General features: G+C 46.8%; 1 long non-coding RNA gene across 4 annotated transcripts in view; it reads right to left on the bottom strand.

The window, feature by feature from the left end:
• Positions 1-25,630, bottom strand: part of LOC117355687 — a 701,484-nt gene extending 675,854 nt beyond the window's left edge. The window contains exons 1-2 of one of the 4 annotated variants that reach the window (XR_004538434.1): positions 25,231-25,630; positions 24,039-24,166 (exon numbers count right to left, since the gene is read on the bottom strand). This is a non-coding gene — a long non-coding RNA (uncharacterized LOC117355687). The remainder of the gene's footprint in view (positions 1-24,038; positions 24,167-25,230) is intronic. The other 3 variants (XR_004538433.1, XR_004538432.1, XR_004538431.1) reach the window with 3 other exon arrangements.
• Positions 25,631-25,990: the final 360 nt, after the last annotated feature.

Below are 25,990 nucleotides of genomic sequence, written 5' to 3'. Positions count from 1 at the left end.
ATGGGCAGTGTTGGAGGTGGAGTATTGTTTGATACAACAACGGTGACCACATCAAATTTATACTAAGCAGAAGGCCCAGCAATCTTTTTCTGTATTCTGCCAAGAAAACTTGATGATGAAATGTACGACGTATGAATAAAAGAAAATTGGAAATTGTTAAAAATCAAATGAAAAACCCCCCAAATTGATTTGATAGAGATCAGTGAACTCAAATGGACAGGACAGGGCCATTTTCAATCAAATAGGCAATGGATCTGCTACTCTGGTCATGAAACACACAGGAAAAATGGCGCGACATTCATCTACAACAATAAATTCAAAGATGGTACTAAATTACAACGTTATCAGTGATACAGTCATGTCAATCCATCTACAGCAGGGGTGTCAAAGTTCCTCCTCGAGGGCAACAATCCAGTCAGGTTTTCAGGATTTCCCCAATGAATATGCTTGAGATCTATTAGCATACAATGAAAGCTGTGCATGCAAACAGATCTCATGCATATACATTTGGGAAATCCTGAAAACCCGACTGGATTGCGGCCCTCAAGGAGGGACTTTGTCACCCCTGATCTACAGGGAAAGTCGATCAATGACACTTGATCCAAGTATATGCTCCAATGATAGACATGGAAGATAAGGATGTAGAATTGTTCTACGAACTTCAAAATGTAATAAATCAAACACCGAGACAAGATCTACTGATCATTATAGGGGACTTTAATACAAAAGTAGGAAGTACGCCTGAAGATGCAGTGGTTGGAAAGCATGGCATAAGAAAAAGAAACAAAGCTGGTGATAACTTAGTTTAGCAAAACAAACCATCAATCATGAACACATATTTCCAACACCACAGATGTTGCCAGTACACATGGACCTCTCCAAATGGTATTTATCAAAATCAAATTGACCACATCTGCACAGAGATAGAAATCTGCAGCTTTGACAGCAAGGACTAAACCAGGAGCTGATTCTGGAAGCAACCACAGCTTTTGACATGCAAGATCAAGATAAAACTTTGCAAGAAGATCATTAGAGACCTCCCTAAATGCAACACTGAAAATATTCTATCAGACTATTGGCTAAAACTAGACAACAGATTTACCTTTCTTGATACAGGAGATAGAGAGCCCGAAGAGTTATGGAATGACATCAAAACCATAATTAGTGATGAAGCTAAAAAACCACTCCAGAAGAGAAAGAAAGACAGGAAATTGCCTTGAATCTCAGAAGAAACCAGAAAAGTAGCAGAACAAAGAAGACAAGCAAAATTATCCAGCTATAAAGAGAAAGTATCAAAAATGAACTGAATGTCTCAACGTCAACAAGAAGCAAGAAAATCACTGTCCAAGATTTCCAGGTTATGCTCTGATAACCTGGATATCTTGGACAGTGATTTTCTTGCTTCTACAGTATCTTCTGCATTTGATCTGATAGATCACAAAATATTAATAGAGAGACTTGATTATTTAAGAATTTGCTCTACAGCTTTACATTAGTTCAAATCTTTTCTGAAAGACAGATCTTTCTCTGTAATTTTATCAGGGTCTTCATCCCAGAGGCTCCCTCTTACCCGTGTGGTTCTGCAGGGTTCTGCTCTTTCACCCATGCTTTTTAACATCTTTATTGCACCATTAGTTACAATCATTCAAGAGTATGGCACGAAGGTCTATGTCTATGCATACATTTTGATCGTAGCAAGAACAGACCCCCTCCAATTAAATTTAGATCGTTTAGTGAATTGTCTTACTGCAGTAAAAAAGTTGCTTGACTCTTAATAGACTTCACTTGAACATCAAAAAAATGTACATCTTGTTGGCTCACAGGCCACAATTTGGAACCACAGGTAAAATTATCATCTATGGGTAACAATATGTGAAATTCAAATATATGGGAATTATTGTGGATACCCACCTGATCTTCAAGTTTCAGACATTATCAAAAAGGTTTCTATACCCTCAGAAAGTTAAATGCAATTTGACACTACTTTGATTCATGCCTTTTTCATCTCCAAATTGGATTCTTGTAATGTGGTATACTAAGGTATTACCGTACTAAACATAGGGCTCCTTTTACAAAGGTGTGCTAGCATTTTTAACGCACGCACCGGATTAGCGCACGCTAGCCAAAAATCTACTGCCAGCTTAAAAGGAGGCGGTAGCGGCTAGTGCACACGGAAATTTAGCACACGCTATTCCGTGCGTTAAGGCCCTAGCATACCTTTGTAAAAGGAGCCCATAATCTTAGACATATGCAGATGCTACAAAATATTGTTTTAAAACTGTTGGGCCACAAGAATAAATTTGATCATATATGAGCGGTTGCTGAAAAGTTCTCAGCCCAACCAACTTCCTAAATTCTGAGAGTTATTTTGCCACTGTAGCTGAAAAGAGTGTTATAACCTCCCTATTTGTTTTTCCCTTTTATGTTTCTTCTTCTCTTCTATCAAAAATTGTAACTATTCCCCCTCTTAACCACACATGTCTTGTATGTTTTACCCACAAAATTATTTTTAACTTATGTTTACACTCAGTTTTTAAGTGTGCTAAATTTTAACTAACAACAAATTTGTTTTTATGTCACCATTAATATTGTGCTTGTTTCATTTATTAATGTATGTTAATATTATTGTACATCGCCTAGCAATTTAAATAGGCGATTCATCAAGAATAAATAAACTTGAAACTTGATTTTATCTTGCAAAGTGTCAATTTGCAGAATCATAATGCTATGTTTTCACATTGTTTCAGATCATTGATTGAACCATGTCAACGAAAAGTGTGGAATTTTCAAGTATGGAACTCCAAGCTATCATGAAGTTCCTATTCCTGCAGAAGAAAACTCCAAAGGAAATCCATGAATGTATTATGTAAACATTGAGTGACAAATGCCCATCATACTCCACAATGAAGAAGTGGTGTGCAAACTTTCAGCATGGAGATTTCAAGACCGAAGTTGCAGCAAGGTCTAGGAAGTTTCAAATGGTGTCAACTTCTGAAATTGTTGACTATGTCCATTACCTGATTTTGGCAGATCAATGAATATCAGCAAAACAATTGATGAGACACTCCAGATATCCAGGGAATGTGTTGGGTGTATAATCCATGAGCTTTGGGTATGCAGAAGCTGTCAGCCAATTGGGTGCCCAAATGTTTGAATGTTGAAGAGAAGCGTCATCGAGTGGACACTTCAAAGTGGATTTTGCAGCATTTTCAGCAAGCTGGTGCCAACTTTTTGGAACAACTAGTTACTGTTGATGAAACATGGTTACACCACTATGATCCTGAGACAAAACAACAGTCCGTACAATGGCTGCACTCAGGTTCTCCAAGGCCAAGGAAATTCAAGACCCAAAAGTCAGCAGGAAAAGTCATGGCCACAGTGTTTTGGGATCAGGAAGGTGTTGTAATGACAGCTGACTATCATCCAAGGGGCCAAACAGTTAATGCAGAATAGTACTGTAAGTTGCTGTGCAGATTAAAGGAGGCATTGAAAAAAAAAGGAGAGGGAAGCTGCGGAAAAGAGTTCTCTTTTTGCAGACAATGCACCAGCTCACGAGGCTGGAAAAACAAAGGATGTTTTGACACAGTTGGGGTTTCAGTGCATAGATCATCCACCCTACTCACCAGTTCTTGCTCCATCTGACTATTTTCTGTTTCCAAACCTTAAAAATAGTTTTAAACGGTGACAATTGTCAAGTGATTTGGAGGTGACTGCAGCAGCGGTGGAGTATTTCAGTGACCAGACATCAGAGTATTTTTTTGGAAGGGTTACAGAAACTTCAGACACGATGTGCCAAGTGTGTTGAACTTAGGGGTGAATATGTGGAATAACTTTTAAGTTCCATGGCTCCACGTCATTTCCTTTTTGGTGGGGCTGAGAACTTTCCAGCACCCTTTCATAACATCTTTCTTTTTGCAATACCACTGATCACCTATTTCTTATAGGATTCTTTTCAAAGTTCTTAAGCTCATAGGTCACTTTATTCACAGCAACCAAATTATTTACATGCAATGATCATTCCATATACACTTTCACATACATTTAGATCACTACAAGATAATAGATTAGTTATTCCATCAGTTAAAAGAACTAAATAGGAGTCAACCAGAGCCAAAGCTTTTTTCTACTTAGTACCTAGCCTATGAAATCAGCTCCCACATTTTCTACATCTAGAAGCCAACTTTAAGGCTTTTAAGACTTTATTTAGAACATTTTTTGTCAGCAGGCCTTTGGAGAGACCAGTCCACAAAATGACCATATTTATTAAATGGATTCTTAAGTGACTCATATGGGATATTTTTGCATCACATGTTACAGTACTTTGGGTTTTTTGTAGTTTTTCTTTTTCCTCTGAGTGCATGTTGTAGATCTGTCCTGTATTTTATGGCACTCACTTTCTTCTATTTTAAAAACTTAGAGCTCCTTTTACAAAGCCGCAGTAGCGGCTGCTGCTGCGGTAATCAATCCACCACCCAAAGGGATTTAATGGGCATCGGAGCGTTTGCAGCGTGGCAGGTATATCAGGTTCTTTAGCACATGCCATCACAAGAATGATTCTTACACTAAGGGCTCCTTTTACGAAGGTGCGCTAGCATTTTTAACGCACGCACCGGATTAGTGTGCGCTAGCCGAAAAACTACCGCCTGCTCAAGAGGAGGCGGTAGCGGCTAGCATATGCGGCATTTTAGTGCGCTGTTCCACACGTTAAGGCCCTTACACGCCTTCGTAAAAGGAGCCCTAAGCCAGCGTGTAAGGTACAAACCTTAGCCTATCAAATTTACTGCTAATGTTCATCTTAATATTTGCATAGCACCAAAGAGAGTTTCTTTCTGGGGTCAGGATATGCATTTTTAGTAATATTCTATTTTCAATGTTGCTTTCAGTTCTTTTCACACATTCAGTTAAATAAAAGCTTTTTAAATGCACACACATGACCTTATTGCCTAAATATAAGTACCACTTGTGCACTAAAATGACAGAATATTATTGCATACATGCAAGACTGCTACAATTATTTATTTATTCAATTTTCTATACCATTGTCCCAGGAGGTGAGAACAGTTTACATAAGCTTATTCAGGTGTCCAAGCATTTTTCCCTGCATGTGTTAAATATTAGTTGTGGGTGTTCTATAATTTTACTGCAAACTTGCTTAGTGCATATATGCAAGGGGGTGTGGACAAGGAGAGGCACACGGGCAGCGCCCAAATTTACGGGCATAACTTCAGTGTTGGAAAGATAATTCTAACTTTTCCATCTACATTTGGTGGAACAGCTTATTATATTTTAGGAAATATGAAGGCATCATTTCTTGCACTTTACCACCGAAGTGTACACATATTCCTAAATAGTTTCAATTAGACAAATGCTTCCCCATAAATTCATGATCATTGACTTTATCATTGTATTTCATGCTTATCGCTCACATACTTGTTTATTTAGGTTCTATGGTTGATAAAATCTTATTTACCACCTATGATAATTGTAATCACAATTCAGAATTTGATATATAGTTTATTCTCTCTCTTTGTTAATCTTTATCACATTCAATAATTCAACAAAAATTATATATATATAAAAATGAGTGTAAGTTACGCGCTAAGGTACCACATTTAGGAACGGGCATTTAAGCCCGCTACTGACTTGACAAGTAGATATGACTATCTGCGCATAAATGCTGAATTACAATAGTATTCTACAAAAGAATCTGGGCACCCAGATGCCTTCGTACAGAATTAGCGCTCCAACTTTTGGCACCCTGTACAGAATTGCTCCATGGTGTCTTTGCATGCACAAATTCTTAGGTTAATGCTCATGATATCAACCCTGTGTACATGAAATTTGTTAAGTACGCCAATGACCTGAATTTACCTCTCTATACCTGGGGCTCATATCCTTCATCTCTTGTTTCCAGCCACTCTCATTACCCATACTTCTACCTTGTCTACTTAACAATTTTTTTTTGTTTGTTTAATCTGTACACGTCCTGATGTACACATGCATCCAAAGTCCTAAGATAGTAACCACTGTTTTCTTGACACAACTGTTTTCTTTCATTCCTTTGGAGCTTCCAGTTCACAGTCAGAACCTACTTCTATTGGTGTATGATGCCATAAGCCTTTGTTTACAACTTTTCCTTCTCTGATTAAACCTTGACCCCCCCCTCCACCCTTAAACCCAGCAATTGATGCAATACTCCATAGCCAGGGGCCACAGATCGCAGTTTCCTCTGGAACCTGGTAAACATACATCCTACATCCAACTAGTTAAGTCCCATCATTGAGAAATGGTTGAGATGCCTTCCCCCCTTCTCCACTCCAGGAGCTCTGAACTAGAGGTCTGCACGGGAATGGGGATCGCGGGGATCCCGCGGGTTCCCCCCCTGGCTCACGGGACTCCCATGGGGACGCCCCCTGGCCCACGGGACTCCCATGGGGATGCCCCCCTGACCCACGGGACTCCCACGGGGACGCCCCCTGGCCCACGGGACTCCCACGGGGATGAAAACAGCCTACCTAAATTCTGGCGATGCAGGCATGCAGCTTACAAGTCCGGCGTCGCAGCGGGAAATAGCCATGCTGAGCAGTGAGCTCAGCACGTACACAGATGAAAGCCTTGCTTGCTGATTGGTCCGGCGGCCCCGCCCCGCCGTGCCGCCGGACCAATCAGCAAGCAAGGCTTTCATCTGTGTACGTGCTGAGCTCACTGCTCAGCATGGCTATTTCCCGACGCGGGCATTAGGCTATTTTTGTCATTTCGGGTGGGGGGTGGCAGCGGCAGCAGCAGCAGCCTGAAAAAGAAATCATCCTGGCCCGGGTCGGTGTCATACTCCGGAACTTCTACCTCTTCCAGCAGCCCTCTCCCTTCTACCTGCTTCCGGCCACACCCCCTGCTCCGCGGCTCTCTTCAGCAACTCAGCAGCAGCGATCGACACAAGCTTCTGACGTCGAGGCCTACCCTCTGCGAGTCCCACTTGTTTCAACTTCCTTTTTCCACAAAGGCGGGACTCGTAGAGGGAAGGCCTCGATGTCGGCAGCTTGTCTTGATCACCGCTGCTGACGAGTTGCTGAAGAGAGCCGCGGAGCAGGGGGGTGTTGCCAGGTGCAGGTAGAAGGGAGAGGGCCAGATGCAGGACTCGTGGGTGAAGGAGGAGAAGAGAGAGGGGAGGGAAACAAAAGGAAATATTTCATACTGGGCTGGGCCGGAATGGAGGGAGGGTGGAAAGATTCTGGCTACCGGGTGCAGTAACAAAGGAAAAGGGGGGAAAGCTGAAAATGGATATAGTGACACAAAGAAGAGAAAGGGTAAGCAGGACCTACTGAATAAGGATAGAGATACAGAGAGGACATGAAGAGGAGGTGAAATAGAGACATAGAAGTAATGCTGAAAAAGTGTGTGGGGGGGGAAGATAAAGACATTGAAAGGGCAAATGGTGAACATGGGGTAAAGACAAGGACAGAGACAAATGAAGATTCTGAAAAAGTGGTGAGATAGGGATATAGGTGAGATGGACACAAAGAAGGGTGATGCTGGAAAATAGGTGGAATGGTAATTCTGACAGACACAGAAGGGAAATGCTGGATCAAGGAGAGATGGGGCTCAGGCTGGATGAAATGAGGAGAAATGCCTTGTTGGCCTGGAACTTCCTCTCCTACGTCAGAATTGACGTCAGGGAGCGGAATGCTGGTCAGCGCGACGCTTCTGCAGGGAAAGCTTGGGTCAGCGGTGGCTTGGGGGCTATTCCCCGATGGCGGTGGCAGCAAACCGAGTGGCTTTGGGGAGGGCACGGAGAAAGAAAGAAAGGGGGCAGACAGGGAGACAGAAAGAAGGGGGAACAGGGAGACAGAAAGAATAAGTTGGGGGAGAGAATGAGGTCTGGAGGAGAGGAAACATACAGGAGGCTGAAAGAAAGGAAGAAAGATTGGATGCACAGTCAGAAGAAGAAAGTGCAACCAGAGACTCATGAAATCACCAAACAGCAAAGGTAGGAAAAATGATTTTATTTTCAATTTAGTGATCAAAATGTGTCTGTTTTGAGAATTTATATCTGCTGTCTATATTTTGCACTATGGCTCCCTTTTACTAAACTGCAATATCGTTTTTTAGCGCAGGGAGCCTATGAGCATTGAGAGCAGCACGAGGCATTCAGCGTAACTCCCTGTGCTAAAACCTACTATTGTGGTTTAATAAAAAGGGAGGGGGTGTATTTGTCTATTTTTGTATTTTGTTACCGAGGTGACATTGCATAGAGTCATCTGCCGTGACCTCTTTGAAAAAACCCGGAATATGAATAATTAACATTTTCTCTGCCTTTCATTGTGCTTTGTGGTTTTTTTAAATTTTATTGTTGGTAGATCATTTTGACTTAGTCATTATAAAAGTAGCTTGCAAGCCCATAAAGTGTGGGCACCCCTGCTCTAAGTCTTCTTACTCTGGGGCACCAGACCTCCCTCATACAAAGGCTGGGAATGCAGAGTTGGTTCCATTCTCGGTAGGGGATGCCTTGGTAGGCTCACCGCTCAGCCACTGGGAACCCAGATTCGGTTCTGTTCTGGGTGGAGGACACTTGTGGGGTGGGGTGGGGTGGGGTGGGGAGGGGGGCTAGTTTGCGCCATCGTGCAGGCTCACCACTCTGCCTCTGCTGGCAAAAGCACAGTCTGTCCCAATCTAGGGGGAGAAAACCTAGCAGGGACCAGGCTGCACCACAATACTGGCTTCTAGAAAGCACAATGGACTGGGGGGAGGGGTCTAGCAGTGTGTGGCACCATTTGGACCCATGTAGACTTGCACGGCCATTCAGATGCTGACCTGAGGTCCCTTTCCATCCAGCATCTGCCCCTCCTCCTCTTTCCATCCAGCATCTGCCCCTCTGTCTGCTGCTTCCGCCCAGCATCTGATCTGTCTCCTCTCTTCCTCCTTTCTGCCCCCTCTGTCATCCCATCCATCATCCTTCTTTCTCCCCCTTCCATCCAGCATCTGCCCATCTTTCCCCCCCCCCACTTTCAGCCCAGCATCTGCTTCATTTCTCTTTCTCCCCCTTCTATTCAGTGTCTGCTCCATCTTTCTCTTTCCTCCCTTCTATCCGTATCCTCCCCTTCTCCTCCTTTCCATTCAATGTCTTCCTCCCCTCTCCTTTTCTTTACATCCATCATCTGTCTTTTTCTCTCTCCCCAGGCATTCCAGCTTGTCTTATCTTTCCCCTTTCATATAGTGTGTCTGATCCCTCCCCATTTCTATCTACAGTCTGTCTCCTCTCACCTCCTACATCCAGTATCTACCCCCTCCCACCTGACACCTCAGCCACCGCCAGACTGATGCAAAGCCTTCCCTCCGATGTCAGCTCTGACTTCGGGGGAAGACTTCTGGGTCAGCTACATATGGCTTGCTGCAGGCTGCCTCCAACCTCTGCTGTTATCTGGACTCAAATGAAGTGGTGGAAGGGAGTGCATTTTTGGACACAGAAGTCATGAACTGGGGAGAGAGGAAGGGAGGGAAAGAGATGCTGAGGTGGGGGAGGGAATAGAAAGAGAGACTTGGGTGTGGGTGTGTCAATGAGCGGGAAAGAGAGATGGTTGTGTACACACGGCAAATGGAAGAAAGAAGAGAATTTTTGGTCGTAGGGAGGAAGGTACAGAATGTGATAGGGAAGAAAAAGATGAGAGTGAAAAATGTGGCAAGGGAATAATGGGACAGATTGAAAGGGATGCAAGAGGGAGGAATATTGGACAGTGGTGAAGGGAATGGAGGGAGAGATGTGGCATAGTGTTGGAGAGGGGTGATAGAAGGAGAAATGTTGGACATGGGGCTGGTGGGCAGGCACGAAAGATGAGAAAGAGATAAATGCTGGACCATGGTAGGGGGAACCAATGGACAGCAACAGAAGAATTTACAGAAGATGGGAAAGCGGAAAAAAGAAACTGGGACCAAATTTATGGAAAAATAAGTCTCCAGACAACAAAGGTAAAAAACGGAATTTATTGACTAAAATATGTTAGGTTTGGGAAATGTATATGGCAGATGTCTTTGTTTTGTGTTCAAAAGAAAAGGAAATGCATTTCTGGTTTTATTTCTACAGTGTTGAAGTACTTGTTGACCCTTGCTGTGACTGGTGGGAATCCCCAAGCACCGCCAGCAGAGGACCTCCTCTAGAGATGGCTAGAACTCCCCTCCACCAAGCGCAGCAGTCGCTGGCAGCATCCATGAGCCACTGAGGTGCCAGCATCTGTGACTCAGGGACGCTACTGCTGCCTGCCAAGCTTGGCAAAAGGGACCCCCGGCCAACTGCAAAGGAAGTCCTCAGCTGACAGTTTGTGGGTTCTCATCAGCTGAGTATTTATATTTTATATTTACATTAGAGGTTCTGGTAGAAACCCATTTACAAAGTATGTATTCTTCCCAATTAATATTTCCAAATTAATAAAGTCTCTTTGCTTATTTGTAAATGGGTCTCTACCAGAGCCTTTAATTCAGTAGCATAATTAAATAAAATAACTATTTCTGAAGTTTATAGGGAAGGATGGTGACGGAGGGGATTCCTCGCGAGGACGGGTGGGGACGGAGGGGATTCCTCGCGGGGACGGGTGGGGACGGAGGGGATTCCTCGCGGGGACGGGTGGGGACTGAGGGATTCCTCACGGGGACGGGTGGGGACGGAAGCATTCCTCACGGGGACGGGTGGGGACGGGTGGGATTTTGGCGGGGACGGGTGGGATTTCTGTCCCCGCGCAACTCTCTACTCTGAACATTGCCCTTCCAGCTGTTCTGAGAAACAGACATCACGTCTGAGCATTCAACCTGCATCTTCATCCTCAGGGCCAGCTCAAGGAGTTGTGGCAGCCTAAGCCAATTTTTGCTTTGGCACCCCCATCTTGTTTGCAGCCGGCTCCCCGCTCACTCACATGCGTCAGCTTCTACCCTACCCTTTAAACAGCAGCGAGAGTGTGTTGCATTACTCTTGCTGTCGTGCTACCACCAGAATCGCCACAGGTTTAAAAGCTACAACAGGTATCTGTTCTCGTATTTAAATGTGTAATTGTGCTGGCAGCAGTGGAGGGAGGAGAGCAGAGAAGGAAGGCAGAGCAGTGCACTTTCATCGCTGTGAAGAGTGAGCCAGTGAAGCAGGCTTTTGGCACGCTATGCAAGAGCCTCACTTAGCTTAAGACCTAAGGTGGCTTACTTCTCCTATTCTTTAACCCTCGATATAACCCCAACAGCTGGGGTATGTGTGGGGTAGGTGGAAGAGGGTTATATAAGGGAACAACCCCTTGTATTTACAAATAAAGGCTCATGCTCCATAGCCCAATAGAGGCAGATTCCCACTGAAGTGGAAGCTCAAAGCAGCAGGAGGAATTTGACTAGTCAAATAAAAATTTTGGATACCATTTTAGCATGAGAATGAACATGGTTCTTGAGTCACTGGGCTAGTCCATAACCAACACTTTTTATCTTTCTGTACTAGGCACCTATTTTATTCCCCACTCCCCCCTCCCCCCATAGCACTACACGGACAAGCACTGTTCTCTTTCTTCTTCCCTCAAATCCTCCCTCCCCTGATGTCGTGTACAGCACTGCCTTGAGCTTCCTCTACTCCCTCCCTCAAATGCCCCTAGCATCCACATTGTACCTCTCCCTTATTGTACACCGTCTTGAACTGAAAAGGTATGACGGGATATAAATAAAGCTATTATTATTATTAATAAACATAAATATCACAAGAAAAGTCTTTCCACCCTGGAATGGTAAATATTTCTTTATTTACAAGTTCCTGACATACTGAAATGACCTAAATAGTCTTTAGTTTCCGCCCGTTCCCATCGGTCGGATTTTTCTACAGCTCTCCATTACAACTTTTCTACTCATCAACTTGAAGATGCCTGAATCATCTAAAGAAACAACTGGGATGCAGGAGGAGGATGAACACACTGGATCCTCATGAATTGTGCGCCCACTGATTGGATCCGGCGCTCGAGGTTTCCGTGTGGCTTGCATTGTGCGCACATGTCCCCACGTGCACGCAAGCTAAGGAAGAGGGCACTGAGAGACTTCATGAAGAGAAGTGAGGCCCGAGAATCTTCCTCCAGCAGCCATCCTCATCGGAGCGTAGCAGCGGGGGATCCACAGACGAATCCGGTGAGGAGCCTCCGGGACATCCTGGCTCAGTCAACCCCCCCCCCCCCCCCGACTGCAACTTGCCCAGTCGAGAAATCTCTCCCGGAGGTCCTGCATGCTGTCGCTAGCCGTCGGCCCCTGCAGGAAGCCGATAGGAGTCTCACCAGACCGAGAGATCTCTCCAGGAGTTCCTGCATGTTGCCGCTTACAGCCAGCCTCCGCAGGGCATGAAGAGAAGTGAGGCCCGAGAATCTTCCTCCAGCAGCCATCCTCATCAGAATGCAGCAGCGGGGGATCCACATGCTACAGTGGCAAGGAGCCTTCAGGATGCCCTGGCTCAGCTAATCCCCCCGCCTGCACTTGGCCCGGTAGAGAAATATCTCCCGGAGTCCCTGCGTGTTGCCGCTTAGAACCAGCCTCTGCAGGGCAGCCGATAGGAGTCTCGTCAGACCGAGAGATCTCTCCAGGAATCCCTGCACGTTGCCATTTTCAGCCATCCTCTGCAGGACAGCCGATAGGAGTCTTGCATGCTGCTGCGTAAATCCACGGCCTCTGCAAGCAACAGATCGGGGCTTTCACCCTCCAGACGGCATGCTGCCGCTTACAGCTAGCCTCTGCAGGGAGCCGATTGGGGTTCAAAGGTAAGTCCTATCTGCTTGTTTTTGGGGAAAACCTCTGATAACCTGTTGCAGCCCCGAGGGCTCTGCCCCACCCTCCTCCCAATCTGAATTTAAGGAGAAAGAATCTCCCATGCTTCTTTCCCTTGGAGGGGACCTGCAGACCTCTCCCCCCAGTAGGAGACATGCTGCCCCAGAGTTCAGCTTATAAAGGACATGCTGAAAAAAAAACAAAAAAAAAACAACTCGATGTTTCTTTCCCTCTTGGGGTCCTGCAGAGTCTACAATTCACACCTTTCCCCCTCCCCCTCTCAGGTTGGGAACGAGGAGTCTGCCTTTCTCAGCAGGGTGCTGATATCTTTAGAGATGCGGCATGTCAGACCATGCCTCTCCAAGGGTGGGGGTTTGAAACTCCTCAGTCTAAAAAGCTGTTTGCTCTTCATAAAACCTAGCAGAGTGCTTTTCCAGCTAGCATGAGGGACTCTGTACTATTCATGATTTCTATAGCACTGAAAGGCATATGCAGCGCTTAATATACAATAGGCATCGTTTAATATACAATAGGCAGTACAGCAGCAGAAGCCCACTTAAGAGGTATTATCACTCCTCTTTCTCTGCCTCCAGGCACAGTGGGAAACGCAGCCAGGTGCACTGGCACAGATGAAGGGGTGCATCCTGCCCCTTCTCTGCAGGCTTTCCCCCTCTCAAGAAGGACAGAGAAGGGTGGTGGGGTACATGGAGCCACCCAACCAGTCAAGTGGAACAGCACATGAACCTGCAAACCACCAGGGGTGGGACCAGCAGCCACAGTTAATCCTCCTGCTGACCCACTCCTCTCTCAGCGGGCTACACTCTCCACTATGCCCCCCTTTAGAGGGAGCCACGCACAACAACATGGCGCGGTTCAGCGGCATGCCATGCACGCAAGCAACGGAGGAACAAGCTACACACCAGCCTCCAGCCACGACCCGAGTCACCACCCACAAAAAAATAAATAAATATTTACTTAAAAAAAAACAACCCACAAACGAGGACTCACCCCAAGTCCCTCCAGAAACTCACAGCCTTTCTCAAGATCCACGTGAGTGGACAACAAGTACCCAAGACAGAGTACTACAAGGCCTGAACTACCAGTACCAGTACTTCACGCAGGCAGTGGCGATTCCAGTCCACAGAACCTCCTGGACTGCAGAGACGAGATTTGGCTGACTCCCTCCTCAGGGCAACCAACATCAAGGAGACTGGGATTGAAGTACCAGATCTTTCCAGCCCAGGGATTCGACAACCCGCAGCAGCCATACATGGACATTGCGGTAGCCTTGGCGCTTAAGAGAAACAGGGCAGCACGACCCCCCCCTCCAACCCCCGACAGGGAAGGACCTGAAAAACCCTGGATTCCACGGGGAAAAAGACCTTCGAGGGCGCAATGCTGAGCGCACGAATTGCTGCGCTCCAGTTCCAGATGCGGCTTTATCAGGAGGCCAGTGAGAGGAAATAAATAAATAAAATAAAATAGAGACTCCAGCTCACAACTGAGCCAGTCCACACTGGCAGCAGTCTGTGCCCCAGCGCTCGCAACAGTAACATAACTGCTACGCAAACAAGCACCGCCCGAGGGGCAGGGGCATCCAAGGGCAGCCCTCTCCCCAAGACAAAAACAGAACCTTGACCACCCTCCGGCCCAGCAAGATCAGATTGTCTGCGAAGGCTTGGCCCAGGATCACCATCGACCAGTGGGCCCTCAGCATCATCAAGCAGGGATTCCGAATTCGTCTCCACTCCCGCCCCCCCCCCCCCCGAGTGGGCGGGGCACCCTCCATCTGACGACCCAACTTTCCTGCAGCAAGGAGAGGACCTGCTTCGGCAGAATCAATAGAGGCGGTGACGAACAGAGGAGATCACCAAGGGGTTTCTACTCCAGGAACCCCCGCGTCACCATGGACAAGGACAACGCTCGTCCCTGGATCTCGGTAAGCTCAACAGATGCATACACAAGGTCCAGATGCACTCTCTGGGTACAGTCTTGGCCCTGTTAAAGCCCGAGTATTGGCTAGTATCCCACGCACCCAGCCCACAGGAGGCGTCACTTCTAAAGCCAAGACAGACGCCTCCAGTACAAGGTCCTGCCCCTTGGACTCTCAACGGCTCCAAGAGCGTTCACAAAGTGCGTGGCAGTGGCACATCCTCGCCTTCAAGGGGTGCGCATCCTATCTTATCTCGACAGCTGGCAGCCCCGTCAACCACCATAACCCTCCTCCAAGAACTGGGGTTCCTCATCAACTACATGAAATCCCACCTGATACCCACCCAGGGGATATCGTTCATCTGGGCAGTCATCGACACCACGCAGACCAAGGACGTCCTACGGGACTACCAGATCGACGCCATGACATCCCTGGCCCAGTGCATCCCTGCCAGCAGCTCATCGTCAGCACGCTCCGTTCTTTGTTGTGCAGCACACCAGACTACTCATGTGATCCCTGAAAGGGCACCTCAGGCGTCACTGGGACCAGTGTACCCAACCTCTACCCACCCACCCACTGGAGCTCGGGGCCTTAGGGAATGCCCTCGAAACCTTCAAACAGGCAGGGCAGTCCTCACCCAAACAGAAAACCAGGTGGCCTCGCACTATATCAGCAAACAGGGAGGGACAGGGTCAACCTCGCTATGCAAGGAAGCTTGCCACATGTGGGAGTTCTCCAACTCCATTCAATGCACCATCCAGGCAACTTACCTCCTGTGGGAGCAGAACGACCTGGCAGAAAGACTCAGCCACCAGCTGGATCCTGATGAGTGGTGTCTCAACCCAGCGGCGATGAAGAAGATCTTCAGCACCTGGGGCACACCGAGCATCAACCTGTTTGCAACCGAACCGAACTCAAAATACTCGACCTTCTGCGCAAAGAGATCAACCCATCGCCGTCTCAGCCCCGACGGTCTGTCTGTGAGTTAGAACACCCTAAGTCCTGCAGAAGATTCTTCAGGACAGAGCAACGGTGATCATGATTGCCCTGTTCGGGCTCCTGCAACCATGGTTCCCGTTCCGGCAAGGGATAGCAGTTCACCCACCTCTCCCCGCTCCCGATCAGTGCAGTTCTCATTACCCCCTCCACCACGACCTGCGCTCCTTAGCCCTGACCGCATGGATGATGAGAGGATGAACCTACCACAAGACGTGGAGCACACTCTTATGGCAGCCAGAAGACCTTCAACCAGAAAACGCTATGGGTTGAAAGAGAGAAGGTTCCGCTACCAGTGCACAGACATGCAGCGAGACCCCTACAACTGCCCCATACCGGACATCCTGAGCTTATCTCAGGGGGACCTAAAACCCACTTCCAGCAAGGTCCACCTAAGTGCAATCACGGCATACCACGCTGGCCTAGACAGCAAACCAGTGTCGAGGCATCCAGTAATCACAAAATTTCATGAAGGGACTGTCCAATCTGCACCCACCGGTCAGACCACCACCGCCCGGATGGGACCTCAATTTGGTGCCGCATCATCTCACCTCGACCCCTTCAAACCTTTGGGGGAGGCAGATCCCGTATTCCTGGCTGGGAAAACCCTGACCATCGTGTCTACCGACACACTCCCTCATGAGAACAGGGTGGTACCCAGAACCCACCCCCGATTCTTGCCGAAGGTGGCTTCAGCGTGACTCCCGGCACTCTACATCTCCCCACAGGGAGGCACACTGCCACCTCAGCAACACCTCTTGGACTGTGTGCGGGCCCTGACTATGCAGCAGATTAGAAAAAGCCTCAATTGTTCGTCTCCTACGACCAAAACAGACCAGGACTTCTGGCCATCAAACGCAGGCGCGCGCGCTGGATATAAGAGTGCATCCCCTTCACCTATAGAAAAGCGCAGCATCAACCGCAGGTGGGAGCCAACGCCCACCAGCGCAGAACCATAGCCAACACAACGGCACATCTGCACCACATACCAATAGGGGACATCTGCGATGCAGCCACTTGGTCCTCCATGCACACCTTCACCAAGCACAGGTTCCCTCCCGGGAGGGACAGCAACCACTAGCACAGCCTCGACAAACACTGTTCAAGTAGGGTGTTATAGATATTGATTAAGTAGGTCTTCCAGCACTCCTTCCTAGACTGAATGTGGAATAGGCAAGTATGAATTCTCACATGCAAGTACGATTTGTCACTGTTGACCAGTTGGTTTCTCACTGTTCATTGATTGTCATTGACCAATTTCACTGTTCTGTGAGTTAAGTAGGTCTTCCAGCAATCCTGTCTAGTCTGAAGGTGGAATAGGCAAGTATGAATTCTCATATGCAAGTACGAATTGTCACTATTGACCAGTTATAAATTGTCACTGTTGACCAGTTGGTTTTCTCACTGTTCATTGATTGTCATTGACCAGTTTTCGCTGTTCTGTGAGTTAAGTAGGTCTTCCAGCACTCCTGTCTAGTCTGAATGTGGAATAGGCAAGTATGAATTCTCATATGCAAGTACGAATTGTCACTGTTGACCAGTTACGAATTGTCACTGTTGACCAGTTGGTTTTCTCACTGTTCATTGATTGTCATTGACCAGTTTCGCTGTTCTGTGAGTTAAGTAGGTCTTCCAGCACTCCTGTCTAGACTGAATGTGGAATAGGCAAGTATGAATTCTCACAGGCAAGTACGAATTGTCACTTTTGACCAGTTGGTTTCTCACTGTTCATTGATTGTCATTGACCAGTTCACTGTTCTGTGAGTATTATTGCTCAGTTAACACAGCACTTTATCTAAAACCTTGTTTCCACAACTTTACCTGCTTTGCCTGATTACCCTGCCCGGCTCGGCCTCCACAGCCAGGCGAGGGATGCACAAAGCGCTAAGGCGCAGGTCCAGTCGGTACATCCCTCGGCTAGGGAGTCACCCATATGTGGCTGACTCATCCTGCTTGTCCTAGGAGAAAGTGTAGTTACTTACCTGTAACGTAGGTTCTCCGTGGACAGCAGGATAGTCAGCCACACAACCCACCCGCCTCCCCATACGGCCGACCCGGCCACAGCTAGGAACATCCTGGGGATTAGGGGGGAAGCAGGGGGAAATGGGTAGGGCTCGGGCATGCCCAGTGGGGCCCGGGCACTGCACGTGCTCAGAGAAAAAAAAAAAAAAAAAATCTCTCTGAGCTATTGGAGAGCTTATCCGCAAATTGGGAGGTGTTGGGACAACACCCATATGTGGCTGACTATCCTGCTGTCCACGGAGAACCTACGTTACAGGTAAGTAACTACACTTTATTTACAAGTTCCTGACATACTGAAATGACCTAAATAGTAGTTTCTATGTGGTTTACAAAGTAAGTCCATTGGGGAGGGGAGAGAAAAGCAAGAAATTGAAGGAAAAGGAAGGGAGAAAAAAGATAAGGAAGTGGTAGCTCTTGAGGCAACTCATGGTACAGCATGTTTTTGAAGAAGGAGTTTCCTAGTACTTAGAGCTGGAAATCCAAGGAAGCAAGGTTTTTAATTTTATTTCTCCTCCCAGTGATACTTCCTTTTCACCTCATGCAAGTCACGACATGTTTACAAAACTCTGGTAAGTTTTTACAGTCTGTGTAGTAAATATTAGACAACAGAAAGGCAAGGGAGACGTCTTTTCAACCAAATAAACGAGTCTTTATTAAAGTAAGGTTGGTCCCAACAAGGATCCCAGTTTCGGCGTATAGTGGACGCCTGTTATATTGCTATTTTATGTACTATACAATTTATGTTAGTGTCACCTGAGGAAGGTGTTCACTATACGCGGAAACTGAGATTCTTGTTGGGACCAACCTTACTTTAATAGACTCTTTATTTGGTTGAAAAGACGTCTCCCTTGCCTTTCTGTTGTCTGGTTATAGTCTAAGGCAGACATGGGCAACTCCGGTCCTCAAGGGCCGGAATCCAATTGGGTTTTCAGCATTTCCCCAATGAATATGCATTGAAAGAAGTGCATGCAAATAGATCTCATGCATATTCATTGAGGAAATCCTGAAAACCCAATTGGATTCCAGCCCTCGAGGACCAGAGTTGCCCATGTCTGGTCTAAGGCAAAGTGCTCTTCTGTTTGTTTGCTTTTAGTAAATATTAAAGGCATAGCAAGCATCTGTTCTGCATGACCTGCTAATACATGCAACATGAGCCCACAGTGCTACCCATACCAAAGTGAAAAAAACCCATATCTGAATCCCCCAAGAAAATCCCATCCAATGCAATTTCACCCAATCTGATGCTTCTCCATAAAGATCCTCACCCCATAGCTCAAACCAGATCTTCCCCTCACCTCCAGACCCTCTTCACTTACCCAGGCCACCCCTCATAATCTACTGTAAGGGGCAGGAGTGGTATCCCCTCTGCTCCTGCCCAATTGCCACAGGGATCGAGAATGATGGCTACAACCCCTGGTGGTAGTCTCGCAGTACTACTGCCGGGGGTCAGTCTGCCAAATAAGAACAATATCACACCAATAATTTATTTGAATACTGGCTGAATATCACTGCTAACTGGATAATTTGTTGGCCCTCACTTCTCCCCAATTCAACCCAACATATAAAGATATCTGGCCATTTAAACTGAAATATCCCAATATAATCTGTATACAGTACACCCCCGAAATTCACGGGGGCTCCGTTCCAGGAACACCTGCGAATTTCGAAAAACCGCAACAGTTTTTTAGGAGCTGATTGAAGGCAGGAGAGGGCAGCTGGGGCACCGGCGGGTGCTGAAAATCATTCTCAGTATTTTCCGACCACCTCTTCCTGGTACTAAAGTCAGGCTACACCAATCAGGAGCTGCTTTGACATGCCATATCGCGTGTCAAAGCAGCTCCTGATTGGTGTAGCCTGACTTTAGTACCAGGAAAAAACGGTCGGAAAATACCACAAATTACTGAGTCTGTGATTCGCGAACCGCGAAGTCGCGGGGGTTTACTGTATTTTTTTAAAATACGTGGATGGACTAATTATTCCCCTCTTTTACTAAGCTGCGGTAGAGGTTTCTACCGTGGCCTGGAGTACTAAATGATATGATGTTGCTCCCGTGCTCACAGAATGCCTATGAGCATCGGGGCATTTAGCGCTCCAGGCTGTGGTAGAAACCTCTATCAAGGCTTAGTAAAAGGAGCCCTACGTGTTCAATAATAATAATAATAACAGTTTATATACCGCAGGACTGTGAAGTTCTACGCGGTTTACAATGGCTAAAAGATGTTACAAATTAAGTAGAATTAACAAAGTTAGAATCTAGCTATTAACAGCGCTAGAGATCAGTTATTGTGGAGTAGGATTGTACAGATTAGTTGCCTAAATACTTCGGGAACAGATATGTTTTTAGGTGTTTCCTAAATTCCCCATAAGTTTGAGTTCTGATCCAAGAGTATAATTATTTATTCAAATGGGACAATCCCAGACTAATAAAACCTGCCCCAAAATGGATGCAGATCAGAACTAGGCCATTTCCCTTTACAACTCATATACAAAATTCTGTTCAAATTCTGTCGTCAAAGTCTAACTATAAGAGCAACACAAACTCCCTCTACTACTAGGCACTCTGAAGTAACATAAAGCCCAGCAAATGGACACTGACAAGGTTACCATAGGGTACCTTACCAGCACCAAGTCTAAAAACTAAAACTGCACCACCCTACCTGCAAATGTCCTAGAGTAGACCACCAATGACAAAAGGGAACAAGCCAGACTCTACAGATTCCTATACAGAGCCCACATATTAAAAGAATCCCTCATCTCAGTTGTTGATCCTGATTAGAGAATGACACGGTGAAAAAATTGGTCCCCGTCACCGCCCCGTCCCCGTCTCACCATCCTCTGCACCGCCCCGTCACCGTCATTCCCTTCACCGCCCCGTCACCGCCACTGCCACCCCATTCACCGCCCCGTCACCGCCACTGCAACCCCATTCACCGCCCCGTCACCGTCACCGCTGCATACATAAAAGCCTCAAACGGGTACGATTTTATATACTTTTCCCCATTTCTAATATCTCCCCTATGTATCTGCCATTGCCCCCCCCCTGTGTCCATATACCATCCCCATGGCATGTCCCCTTTTTGTCTCTGTCCCTATGCCCCATGCACATAATTTCCCCTCTTTCTGTTACCTTCCTGTGTCCAGATTTCCCCTATCTTCCTCTTCCATACCAGTGTGTCTCTTCTTTTCAACCCCATCTAGCTTTTTTCCCTCTTTCTTCCCCCCCCCCCCCCTGCTTCTAGCATCTGGCTCACCTGCCTGTCCTTCCCTTTCTTTCCTGCTGTGGGTTTTTCTTTCCGTTTTCATCCCCTTGGCCCAGAATCCTTTTCCCTTTCACTCCCTCCTTACAGTCTGAGCCGGGAACACGGGTGATCGCACGGTCCTCGCAGCCCCCACCCGCCTGCCCAATCGATCCTAGTGTTTAGCCAGCTCTCTCCCTTCTCCTCACCTTAATTTGCAGGCTTTCTTTTTCAGCGACCTGCACGCTTTCCCAAAGAGCCGCACACGCGCGGCTGCTCAGTGTTCAATCTTCTGCTCTGCTGCAACTTCCTGTTTCCGGTTGCGTCAGAGCAGAAGATCGAAACTGAGCAGCAGCGGCTCTTTGATAGCGTGCGGGTCGCCGAAAAAGAAAATCTACAAACTAAGGTGAGGAGAAGGGAGAGAGCTGGCTAAACACTAGAATCGATTGGGCAGGCGGGTGTGAGCTGCGGGGACCGCGCGATCCTTCATGCCTCACTGCGGGGACAAGACCCATTCACCGCCCCATGGGCGGTGAATGGCCTTGTCACCGTCGCCGCAGCGACTGCTAGTTTTCTTCCCCGTTTTCGGCAGTGACCCGCGGCTAAAATGCGGTGGCCGCGGGTAAACCGCCACCATGTCATTCTCTAATCCTGATCTCTCTTTACAACTTGTTTTTTCCACACCTTTTTTCCATGATTTTATTTCCATGTTATAGTTTTTTCCCTGTCTTCCCTTCCTCCCCTGTATCTTTCTCTGATATTTAGCCTTCTGTTTCATCTTTTTTCTCCACTTGATTTGAATTGGTCCTCAATGGTGGAACTCCCTACCACAACACATTAAAAACGAAAAAGATATCCTTTCTTTTAAAAAATCCTTAAAAACGCACTTTTAAAGATGCTTTCAACATTTAAAATTCTTCTGACTTTTACGATACTTTTAATCTTTTAATTACCCTGCTTCCTTTTGTTTTTCCCTTATTTGTTTTTCTTGATATAACAGATGTAACTTTTTACCCCCTTCCCTTCCAACTAAAGTCTGTCCTGTCTTAATTTTAATCTTCATGAATTGTATATTTTTATAATCTTACTCTATTTTATAATTATGTACATCGCTTTGTAATCAGATTTAGTGATTCATCAAATACTAATAAACCTTGAACCTTGCATTTTACATTCAACATTTGGAACCTGCTTCTTTCTACACAGAGACATAGCAAATGACAGCAGAAAAGGACATCTAATATGACGTTTCATTCCTGGTGCTCAGTCATAGATCCTAGTTGATCTCCAGGCTCTCTGGTCACATCTCTATATCTAGGAGTTCTCAGTACATATCCTATGCTCTCTTGAAGGTAGTTTCAGTTTCTGTCTTCACTGCCTCCCTCTAGAGGTCATTCCAGGCACCCACCAGCCTTTCCCTGAAGGAAACTCCTACATCTGCCTCCTTAGAATATCATACCATGACAGACCAGTTCAGCTCAGCTGAACTCTCAGGGAGGTCATGGCCCTTTGAAAGCTACACTGCCACTGGTTAATGGACTACAGTTGAGAGAAATTAGACATCATGAAATGTTCACACCCTTGTTTTGCTTCTCAGAAGCAGGAGTGGAGCAGCAGAGCAGAAGCAGTCTAGCGGTTAGAGCACAGTGTTGACAAACAGGGAATCTCAATCCAAATCTTGAGCAAGTTCTTTAATCCTCTACTACCTCCGGTACAAATTTAGATAGGCCCAGGGACAGGGAAATACCTAGTTTTCCTATGAACTACTACTGAAAAAAAAGAAGTGTGAGCTAAATCCAAATAGGAGATGTTTTTTCTACACTGAATCACACATAACATCAGTAGAAAGCTAATTTCAGTATCAGCAGAAGGTGGAGAATGTTGCATGCAGACCCGAGTTCCCACAAGATTCCAGGCACAGAAAGGAGGCAACACTTTTGAAAGCAGGCCCTGTGACATAAGCGAGCTTCCCTCCCAGTTCCCAAGTGACAACCACATATTCAGCAGGCTGAAAGCAGTGATGTGAGGCAGAGAATCTGGGCTATTCCATAGAAACGGAGGCACCAGTCTCAAACCAGTGCAGCGCTCTTCACCCTCCCCCCCCCCCCACGCACTCCTGAATGGCCGCTGAATACTGTCTGTTGCCATGGCAGCCTGCTTTAATTACATGATTGATCAGTGCTAGAGTAAATGCACGAAAAGCCCACGTAGCTAGCATGTAGTTACACGTCGAAAAACAGATGAACAGCAAGACCTTTTTTTTTTTATTACCTACAAGGCAGAAAAGATTAAAGCTCATCCATTCAACACAACACTTGCTTAAAAAAAAAAATGTTAACCGCTTGCAAGCCTCGGTGGCACAGAAAATTACAAGCCGGTGTTGACTGTTACCTTGCAATGTAATTTTTTTTTTTTTTTACTACTGTCTTCCCTCCTCCATTCATACAACCCCCCTTCTCCACTCAGCCAGAGCTGGATCACCTCCAACTGCATGAACAAGCCCCACCTGACAGCTCTATTTCGCACGCTGCCAAATTTCAAAAGACAGTAAAAAAAAAAAAAAAAAAAAAAAAGCTGAAAATAAGAGAGAAGACCCGAAGCATCACCCAAGGCAAAATATCTAGAGATCGCAGAGGGGTCGGGATGCCAGCCCTACCCAACAGCTATACTCTGCGTTCAGTAGTAACCTGTACGATCACATCATATGCCTGTCTGGACAGGGATTATCTTAAAGGGCACGCCCTCCACCTCCAAAATTACTGTATATACTGTATATATATATATATTTTTTTTTTTTAATTTATTTTTAATTTAATTTAATTTTATTTTTTTAGATTGCCTGCATCACGTATGTACAGATACTTAAGCGTATTCAACGAAAACCTTGGAGGACCACTTCTATTTCACGTTGCTGATTGTACACACATTGCTCCTTATACTTATGCTAACTGTATCCGGCATATTTCACGCGGGGTGGGGGGGGGGAGATAATGTTTGACGGAGTCCCCGCTGTACAGCGAGCGAGCGCGCACGCACACACACACACACTCGATAAACAAAATAAAAATAGCTCCTCTTTCTCGTTATCCACCTACCACGTTATATAACAAGCTTCCGACGGCTTCTCGCCGTCCTATTATTATTTCTGCATTATTATCATCGTGGCGATCGTTAAGCAGCTTCAGCTTTCCGGAACAGGTCCCAGAGTTTTCATGATTTTTGTCTGAATATTTTAAAAACAGAAAGCCCCAGATTATCTTCCTTTCACTCTTCTAAAAGGAGACATCCCCCCCCCCCCTTCCGGTTTAAAGGTGTTATCAATGGATGGGAAGGGAAGGGGTCGGGGTCATAGAATAACGTCAGTGGAATACCTTGGTGTCTTACTCTACTAAAGCAGACGCATAGTACAAATACACCTCTTAGACTTCTCATTGCAGACTTAAAGGGAGAACCCACGCTGCTGCTCTTCATCTCTCATCTACCTCCCTCCCAAACCTGTGAGCCTTTGGGCACAGAATGATAAGCTGCATCCTCTTCCTCTCAGCTGCAGCACTAGGCTGCCCCCTTCCCTCACACACATCTTGCTGATACCGTAGTTGGAGAGGACGGGGGTGGGGGGGGAAGAGGACTCGCCCTGTGGGCACTTCCATTTCAGCCTGTTCGGGCAGACATCCATGCCACGGTCGCACACAACCTGCCAGGGGAGGAGGGCCACGGAGAAGAAAAAAAAAAGAAAAGAAAGGAGGGGAAACAGAGGGAGTGTAAGATCCCTAGCAGAGCTGAGAAGGACGGGACAGTGCAGCATAAGTGGGCCTTGCCAGGCTTTGCAGGCGACAGGGACAGCCCCGGAAGCGGCAGAAACGCCCCAGCATTGGGCCAGGGCACGAGTTGGGGGGGGGGGGGCAGCCCTGCACACCCCCTCCCCGGCTCCAATCACATGCACAATGACACATACAAACATACCTCCAGCCTGTCCGAGCTCCCCCCTTTCCGGTGGGGGGGGGGACAACCGACAGCGAGAAGAGCCTAACTCCCCACCACTACTTGCAAAGTCACAGCAAGGCCTGCTACCCCCCCCCTCCGGGGGTGGGGGCCAGACAGACACGCACGCACACCTCTCGCTTCCGCTTCTCTCCGTCGCTAGTGGGTTCCTCTTGACTTTAAACGTCAATTAAAATGCCGGCAGTGCTTTTGTAGATGTATTTTTAGCGAGGGGAGGCTAGACACTGCCCAAGAAGTGAAGCGAGAAAGAGGGGGGAAAAAAAACAACATAAGCGGGAGACTTACTGTAAAGTGTAAATGGATGCGCTTGGCGAGGAGGGGGGATTAGTTCCCCCTGCAGCAAGCCGGTGGGGCGCCTCTCCTTCTCCAGTGTAGTAGAGCTGATGTCTGCGCCGCTGCTCCCTCTCCCTCCTCTAGGTAAATGTGTAAGAAAAGCCAAATATGGAGCAGTTGGCTGCCTCTGCGACAGCTCAAGGATCCTGCTTCATGCAGAAAGAGGGACGGAGGAGGAGGAGGAGAAGGAGGCAAGGCAATACTCTGGCAGGCAGCCAAGAGAGCCGCACAGATGATTGCATATGCACAACAGAGCCAGGCTTAACCCTTGCACAGCCGGACTCATTGCTACTACTACTATAATGACTACCGCCAAGCGGGCATTTGCCTAGAATGCACTAGGAAAATTAGAAAGGCCAGAGCGCCAATGCCCACGCGGGAAACCGAGGCCCGCTCCGTCTGCACCAGGGTTGGAGGTGGCAGATGCTGCTGAGCCCTCCGCGAGGCAGCTTTGGATAACTTTATTGGCAGGGTGATTTTGCATGTGTTGCCAAAGTAAATATATTTTTAGCAGTTAAAAGATTTTTTTTTTTTTTAAGGAAAAAACAGAAAAATATAATGTACAAAGTAACAGTAAAATAGAACTACAATGTACACAGAGGTCGAGAACAACTGGGGAACGAGGAGAGGGAACCTTAACCGCCTCTCACCGGTGACATTTAGCGGCCCGACTAGGACGATGCAAGGGTAATAGGTTCTGAAAGGAGGCGCA

This window comes from Geotrypetes seraphini, chromosome 2 (assembly GCF_902459505.1).
Source record: "Geotrypetes seraphini chromosome 2, aGeoSer1.1, whole genome shotgun sequence".
NCBI classification, from domain to species: domain Eukaryota; kingdom Metazoa; phylum Chordata; class Amphibia; order Gymnophiona; family Dermophiidae; genus Geotrypetes; species Geotrypetes seraphini.
The sequence above is the reverse complement of the archived record's forward strand: the minus strand, read 5'-3'. Positions and strand labels throughout refer to the sequence as shown.